We start from the raw sequence: 9,410 nt of genomic DNA, 5'->3' as shown, positions 1-9,410 counted from the left end.
GTGTTCATATATTCAGCAGAAACAGTCCACTCTGAGAGTGGGCGGGTCTATGGGCTGGAAGAACCAGGCTAATACAGCAGCAACGTTTTCATATCAAGAACCGCCAAATTGATTGATTGATTGATTGATTGATTGATTGATTGATTATTTTATTAGACAAACATGGATAACAGTACAAGTATAGTCAATACAATACAATGGAAATGTAGTAGGCCTACAGTACAAGTCCCTACAGTTAAACATCCTGCCTAAAAGGAACATCCCAAATAACTTATTTGGGAACGTATACAGCATACATGGGCAACTGGTGGCCCGGGGGCCACATGCGGCCCCCATCTTCACTTAATGCTGGTTGATATTGGAATACTGATATATTATTGATTTCAGCTGTTACAAATTCCAAACATTTCGTGCTTAAATTAGTAGCTTAATGACTAGTAGACCTATAGTAATATTAAAATGTTAGTATTTTTTATGTATTTGTATTTAAGTTCATAAAGTTATCATGAGTAGGTCTTATATCTAAATGCATTTGAAATTAAATCATAATGTTACATTTTACTGATTTTAGGATTCCAATTAAAAAATAACACAAAATTATTCAGGTTTCCAATTCAAAAGAAGCAAAAATAGCAGATCTACAAGCTCAAAAAGTGTTGCGCTGTGACGCGTTCTGAGCTTGTAGATCGGCTATTTCTGCTTCTTTTGAATGACATATGCATTGTGGCCCTCTGCAGTGAGTGTGGAAATATAGTGGCCCTCTCCATAATCAAAGTTGCCCACCCCTGGTATAAAGTGCAGTGTGATTGTTTCAGATAAATCCACCGTAGACATGTTAAATGAGCTACTTTCTGTCAAGAAATTCAGTTCGGGTAATATAATTATTTATTTGTGAAGAGCTTGTGGGAAGTCACACAACTGTCCTCCTGTGTACCACCTGGTTCTAAATGTCACAAAGCATAATGCAGGAGCCAGCATGACGTTGCAGTATTGAATACAAGCTCCAAAGTTCAACACTAAATAAATATAACTATAATAACACATTCCATAGTCTATTTTCGGTGATAGACCAACCTGAAGTAAGCATAATCAAGTCAATAGAGGGATTTCTACACAGATATTGCAATTCTTTCAACATAAGATGCTGCATTCAGGACAGTTTGGACAAGGCAATTCTCTTGAATGCTGCCTTCGGGTATGGCAATGAAAGGGGGGGAATTTTCATTTCTTTCACCAGAGTAAAAAACTGCATTCATGGACTGGAGAGGGCACTTTTTACAGACAGGTAAAGGGGCAGGGGCTCGAGTCCCCTTTGCTGTCTAAGTGTGCACATGCCTGATGTAGGGGGTCCCTGAGACACCACTTTAGAACAAATTCTTAAGTTTATTGAAGGTCTCCCCCAGCAGCAACAAACAGTCAAGCGGACGTTTTGCCCCAGTGGGCCTTCCTCAGCGTGTATCTGAAGTCATCAACACAAGTGTCACTTTATAAAGGGGACCTCGGTGCCACGCACAAAACGGTCCCAGTGAAACACAGGCCACTCACTTCATTATACAGTTAGATCAACACATTTTTCTTTATGCATTTTCATAATAAACAGACAGTATCACAATTAGCACAGTAGCACGTCCGCTTGACTGTTTGTTGCTGCTGGGGTAAACCTTCAATTTAAAGTAAGTGCTGGTGTCCTTGTTGTAAAGTTCCTTGTTTGCCTAGTTTTTTGATGAGTGCTCCTCTTCCTTTTGTGAGGGGGGGGTGATGTCCTCTAAATGTTTACTTTACACCTGGTTTATTGGCCCATAATTCAGAGGAATCCCTTTTGCAATGGGACAATAATAATAAAACTAAAACTAATTGCTCCATTTCTTCTTGACTCACCAGTAGCATAATGCCTGTGATAGAGAGAGCTGAGATAAGAATTAAAAGACATGTTGAAACTCCATAAATGAGATGAATTACATCCGTTTACATTTCCACAGAGCACTGTTTGCTCAGTGTGATTCTCAGAAATGCTTTCGTTTTTAATCTTTGCCGCTGGGAAAGATGACCCCTTTAAGACCTGTAGGCTAATTAGTTTATGATTTAGCTATTGACAAATTGCAGATCTACAAGCTTGCTCTGCTATTTTTGAAAAATCGTGATTTATTTAAAAAAAGAATGCAAATCTTTGTACATATATGTTTTAAAGCCAACTTTTGTAACTGAAATCTCTGCTTCTGGGGGTCCCTGGAACATGGAGGAGATGAGGAGATGAGGGTCTGCGGCCAAATATATGTAATTTGGGGGGTCCTTGACATGGAAAAGTTTGAGAACCACTGATTTAGAAACAAGGATTCAGAACAAGGATTATAGAATCAGATCAAAATGTGTGCAAGACTTTTTATTTTCATCATCATTTTCACGATTTTTCTAAAATAGCAGATCTATCTACATGCTTGCAGTGAGCTTGTATCTTCTATTTTTTAATAGATAAAGAGTGACTTGCAGTAAGCAAGGTAATACAGTAAGTGTCAAAGTGTCCTTGAGCAAGACACTGAACCCCCTGCAAGCCAAATGACGTTATGATACCGTTCTCCGGTGACTCCGGTGACGTTCAGAACTCGGCACAGCCCATATGGGGATGATCTTGACGTCATTACCAGGACGTCATTTGGACTTTTTTGTTTGACAGGATTATTGTTATTGTTTGTAATGTTAGTTGAACTATGAGCATGTGAGGTTATATTCTGGGACATATCTGACTAGTTATGATATTTATCTGGCCTCGATCGGATTAATCCAGAACGTTCCTTTTTCGTGGACAGGATTTATGTTGGTTAAAATCAGGTGATATTCTAGGCCAGCTCTGACTAGTCATGGCTTGACTTGATCTGGCCCCAATCGAGACGTCACTGATTGGTCCATGTCCTGACCGTGCTTGCTGGGCCCCTAGTTGCTCCCGATGAGCAGGTTTGGTGCCTTGCATGGTTTCCTCTGCCATATGTGTGTGAATGGGGGAATGAAATGCACAATCTCTGTAAAGCGCCTTGGATAAAGGCGCTATATAAATGCAACATTTACCTAGAAACAGTGATCTATAGCAGTGGTTCTTAAACTCTTTTGGCTGCAGTACCCCCTTATATTGATTTCTGAAGCCAAGTACCCCCTTCCCTTGACTACAGCATTTTGCTTATCAAAAGTCCAGTTCCAGTGCCAATATATCAAAAATAAAACAGCAAATGGCAAATAAAATAAACATCGTTTTCTATTCAATAACAGTTGTACAAGTTATTGATGTAATTTGGTTTTACAATTTACAGATTAGCAGGTTCACACTTACGGTTCAGACTGTCAATGGTTTGTCATTTCACACAACAGTAAAATAGGCCTAAAAGTTTCCCATTTTCTCCTGTACCCCCGCGTACCCCTATAGGGGTTCACGTACCCCCATTTGAGAAACACTGATCTACAGGATCATATTTAAACCAAGAAGCTCTCATCAGTCTAACAATAGAACAAGTTAAGCTGCGTGTCCTGTCGGCACATGGCAAACAACAACACAGCACAGGTAGGCCTAACATAGCCCTACCTGTGGCGACCTGGATGACTTATCTGTCTTCTTTTCAGCGTCCATCAGACAGCATTGAAGAGCGTACCGTACGGCTGTTATCTTGCAGCGTAAATAAATGATCTGAGATTCCTATCGTTATCCTTATCATGTTCCTTTATTCCTGGCACTGAGGATGACGTGATAGGACAGCCCAGGATGACCTCATCGGGTTCCCCTTTGTTTACTTCACGTAGTGATGGAATGGAAGTCTCTTTTTTTGTTCCATGTTGTACGACAACAACGCATGGCTGAGTGAGTGGAAATGATGTAACGTTTTAGTGTCTTTGGAACGGTGCAGTTGTTTAGTCTTAACCCATTTAGGCCTCAGGCCCTGAGGGCCTGAGGTCCTTCTAATAATGTCTACTGAATTCTATAAGGCGCTCTACAGACGGGCAGCGGTTGCCATGGGGGATCCTGCTTGGATCAGCGGCGGCCGCGCCGCGGTGAGACACAAAACACACTCGCTCAGTGTGTTTTCAAAGATGAACTCAATCCATCTCTCACCGCCCGCGTACGCATGCACAAACAAGCACGCTCGCGGGGGATTTCACGGGACTGCGCCCGCTCGCCTCGCCGCCCCAAATCTTCGCTGCGCGGCCAAAATAGCCGCCCTTCTCCCATTGAAAAAGAATTGCTAGGAGGCGGTGACCGCGTTCTGTCTGGAGGGTGGTTAACTCGGTTAAGCACAGGTTGCAGATTGTTCTGCACGCTGTAGCAGCAACCATGAACTTTGCTCTCTCGCGCCAGACGTGATTGGAGACAGGCCTTTAAGTTAAGGCATACAGTAAGAGCTGGTACTTAAAGGAAAAATAGGCAAGCTTGTGTGTACACAAAACATTCCCCCCTCCCCCTCCCCTCTATGACAGGCATCAAACATGTAGTTGTCTTTGATGCTTTCATTGATTAGAGAGAACACTAACGAGGACTTGACACTATGGCCCAATCAATTACCTTAGTCCCCCTGACAAAAACGTCCCTCCACTGTTTCTGTTGACATTTAATGTCAACATAAAAAAGGAACAGAACAGAAATACAGCCAGGGGATGTGTCTTTCTGCAAGGAAACACCCCAGCACAATAATATAGTTACTGATGAAGGGTAATGACTGCTAAAAATGTATACATATATATTTTTTAATAGTCTTAAAGTTACCTATTTTTCCTTTAAGAGTTAAGACCATTAAAATAGAGGATAATGTGGACTTACAGCGGTTGGAGCTAAAGCTGCAGGTTTGGTACAGTTTAGCCCCTTTTCCACTGGCCCAACTCCACACCACTCCACACCACACCGCCCACTTGTGTGAGGTTTTCCACTACAAGGTCCTGGGTAGAGTGGTGTGAAAGTGGTACTAAACGGGGAAGTATCCACTCTAGGTCTGAGCTAGGCCACACAGGGCCAAACACATCATAATGACTGATCACTCATTGGGTTTTCATTTAGACCACCATGATATAGTTGTAATACATGATAATAGATTCTATTGTGTTATAACCACTATTATAATCTATTAATTATCATAGTAATACATTAATACTTTATAATGTATTATAATCACAGTTATAATCCATTATAGTGCATTATAACTAGGATAGTTGTAATACAAATTTATTATGTATTATAATCACAGTTAAAAGGGTCAATTTGTTTCTTACCGATAGGGGTACCTTTGTGTAATGGAAACTGTAGATATTTTTATGTGGTGTGGTGTGGTGTGGTGTGGTGTGGTGTGGTGTGGTGTAGTGTGGTGTGGTGTGGTGCTAAAACTGCAGTCGAAAAGGGGCTTAATAAGTGGATTAGATAGGGGGGAAGCATTTATTTGGTAACGATAGTGTGGGAGGTACATTAAATGTCAACACAGCTATTATGAGTCTGTGACCTTCAAACATGACTTCTCCTTTTCTCCCTTCCCTGTTCTGCTCATTTTCTTTGCAGTAAGTACAGTAAGAGTGTCGATTTGTCGATAGCCTCGTAAACCAGGCTTCTCCTGCCTTCTGATTCAAACAGAAGGTAGGAGGAGTCAGTTTACTTGGCTATGATTTGTCCTCTTCTCCTCTCCCTGGCATACCACAACATGTTGGCAGGGGTGTAAAGTAACATTTACTCAAGCACTTTGCAGACATCTGCAAATGGCAGCAAACCGCTCCATTGCCATTGGAATGCATTGGCAGAATCCACCCTCATAGGTAGAATAAAAGTGCGGTGTTACCGGTGGCAGTGGTTCTCAGCCTTTTCAGGGCGCGACCCCCAAAATAACTGTGAGGCTGACGATCACTAAGAGAGGCATTACATTTTGTATAACACGATTCTATTGTGAAAATAACAGATCTACATGGTCACAACGCCTCGCATTTTGCGAGGCGTTGTGACCATGTAGATCTGTCATTTTCACAATTGTTGCCTCTAATATAGAGGGTATGCGTGTGACATCATCATCATACCCGGAATTATGCGGTAATGCCTACTGAGTGTCGAAAAAACTACTTTATGGCCTTGACTGCCCATACATCCAAACAGAAAAGTCCTATCTGATTGCATTAAACAACGATAAAATCACTTTGCCACTCGATTTGCCATTCACTTTATGCATGCGCATACCCTCTATTTGACTATTTGGCCAAATTCATTTGTCATTTTAGAGGTATTAAAGGGTCCTTAAACTGTCACTTTAGAAATGTGCAGAGATACCCTCTATACACTTAAACTGTTTGTTGGTACTGTTGAGTGAGAAAGCAATGTTGCACAATCATCCCGGGACCCCCCAAAATAATTTGGGGAACGCCCCCCCTGGGGGTACCGACCCACAGGTTGAGAACCACTGGCCTAACAGAGTGTTTCTACACTGCAGTATTGATACTTTTACTTAAGTAAAAAGATGTGAATACTTTGTCCACCACTGGCACTGAGTAAGTGCATGACGTTTCCTCTTCGCCTCTGCCTGGCAAATCCACAAGTTCCCTGCTGTGTCCCATGAACCCATGCCTGAAAGTTGTGCATCACTTCCTGTTCTTTTTAGCTGTTTCATTGTGACTGGTTAAATCTCTTCATCGTGATTACTTGGTGCTTTGTTAAGTGATTTGAATCAGCTGTGTGGAGGAAGTGGAGCACACATTGATGTGCACACCCCCGTTTCCCCAGTAAGCTCATTGTGAAAATTGTGGAGCAGGGAAGTGCAGAGAATATTAGAGAGGCATGGGGCTGAAATGTCTGAAAGGGCCTTGTGGTGAAAATATTGAAAACAGCCGACCTCCAAGCTCACAACGTGCTGCGACGCGTTGTGAGCTTGGAGGTCGGCTGTTTTCGGTACTTCATAACACACTAAACTAAGCATAAAAAAGGCAGTACTGGAGATGTGGTGTGGATTTCTACACAGTGGGGGAAATTCTTTCAACATGAGATGCTGCATTCAAGTTCAGGAGAGTTTGGACAAGGCAATTCTGTTGAATGCTGCCTTCAGGTATGGCTTGGAAAGGGGTCATTTGCATTTCAATCACCATAGTGAAAAACTGCATTCATGGTCTAGAGAGGGCACTTTTTACAGACGCAGCCCGATGGCCTCAAAAGTCTAGTATCTCCCTCGGTTCAAATCCCGGGCGGCACATTGGTGCCGTGATCCGGATTGGGTATCCCCGTGAGAGGAGGTCAAAAGGTGGGTGAGTGTAGCAGAGTAACTCACTGCCTCAGGGATGTCCCTTTGGATCAATGGTTAAGATATTCGACTTTTGTGTGGGGAGATCTGGGTTCGAATCCCGGGCATTACACATGCATGATGTGTCCTCTTTCGCCTCTCCCTGGCATACCGAAGAGATGAAACACTGGACTCCCACAGACAGACAGGCACCACTGTGTGCTCTTATATACGCCAGTGGTTAACCAGTATATTTACTTGAGTTTGGTATTATTTTTAGATAGGCCTAGATAATGCTCCACATTACTAGGAAAGGACAAAGTGTATGATGAAACTTTTGAGCACTATATTTTCCTGTGTGTGTGTGTGTGTGTGTGTGTGTGTGTGTGTGTGTGTGTGTGTGTGTGTGTGTGTGTGTGTGTGTGTGTGTGTGTGTGTGTGTGTGCGCGCGCGTCTGCCACCCAGGAGGAAGGTTGCATTGCCGGATGTCTGGCTCACAGTGGATGACAGCCCACTACCTTAAGCTGAACCCAGACTTCTTCCCAGCCAAGTCCTGCCCCATGCGGGATCTCACAGTTCTCACTATTTCCATAGACAACGCGCTGGTGACTTCAGTTCCAACTGCTAAGAACCTTGGTGTGGTCCTGGACAGCCAGCTCTCATTCAAGGCACACATTGCGTCAGTCACCCGATCCTGTAGTTTCACACTCTGTAACATCCGTAGGATCAGACCCTTCCTCACCCAGGAGTCAGCCCAGCTCCTCATCCAGACATCAGTCATATCAAAACTTCACTACTGTAATTCTCCCCTCACTGGTCTCTCGGCACTTAAGCGCGCTCCCAGTTGCTGCTCGCACAGAATACAAACACCGATGCTGGCCTTCAAAGCAGCCAGAGGTATACCTCCATGTTTTCCCATTCAACCCGGAAACCCGGTTCTCCCGATTCTGTTACAATGGGAAGGGAGCAGTACTGGCACCTTAAACTGTTTTTCCAACCCCGACGTAAACCTTTTATGTGCCAGTGTTCAGAAAATCATACTCTGCGAGCGTGGAACCACCTTTACTTTTTGGGTACGTTGTGGCGAAAAGGGTGATGCCCTCCGCCGCAACGGGCAGACAATTTGCCCTCATCTCGGAGCACAACAGATCTACAGCAAAGGGTGAGGTTCTATATGGGGCTACCTGCTGACAGTTGCCCCACAACGTTGTGAGCTTGTAGATCTGCTATTTTCAGAGCGCAACCAAGTGTAAAATCTGCCATTGCGACGCCATCAAGACACCGCAAAAATACAATTTCATGGCAATCAACATTATCGAACACAATGCTCATACAGCACATAAGTTTGTACTGTTTTTAGATTTGTTTTGGGGGCTTTTATGCCTTTATTGATAGGATAGTAGACTGACAGGAAATGGGAGGAGAGATGGGGATGAGGAGTGACACGCAGCAAAGATGTAGGCTACATCTGGCCTACATCTTGGCACAAAGCGCTCCACGTTTGTTGTACGCCCAGGGTCACATTGGCCAAGCTTCACAGGACGCTTAATGAAATTAACTCATAAATATCACTGCTCACTTCACACTAGGTGTGATTTTTATATTTCCAGCTCTCTGGCCCAGAGTAAACCAGTCAGAAAAAACATGTGTCATGATGCAAGCATGATGCTGGCAGCATGCTGGTAAATGCTGCCTTACATTACGCAACAGTTATGGAATTCAGGAACTTTTAGGGAAATATGTCGAAAGGAACGGTATGTTGACATACAGTATATTCAGGAGAAACACACACACACACACACACACACACACACACACACACACACACACACACACACACACACACACACACACACACACACACACACGCTCTCTCACACGTACATACACACACACACACACACACACACACACACACACACACACACACACACACACACACACACACACACACACACACACACACACACACACACACACACACACACACGCATGCAGTGCCGTACAGTGAAACCCCGCCCCTGCCATTGGGCCGGCCCTAGAGGTGCTCTGCTCTCTCCATTTAAACTCAGACAGTCACCATGCTGGCTGCTGTGTGCATCTGCCTGCCCGCCTCTGTCACTGTGTGTGTGTGTAGGTGTGTGTGTTCATGTACGTGTGTGTGTGTGTGTGCAGTGTGTGTGTGTGTGTGCGCGT

The sequence above is a fragment of the Nannobrachium achirus genome (genome assembly GCF_963921795.1).
Source record: "Nannobrachium achirus genome assembly, chromosome: 23".
In the NCBI taxonomy this organism is placed as follows: Eukaryota; Metazoa; Chordata; class Actinopteri; order Myctophiformes; family Myctophidae; genus Nannobrachium; species Nannobrachium achirus.
The sequence above is the reverse complement of the archived record's forward strand: the minus strand, read 5'-3'. Positions refer to the sequence as shown.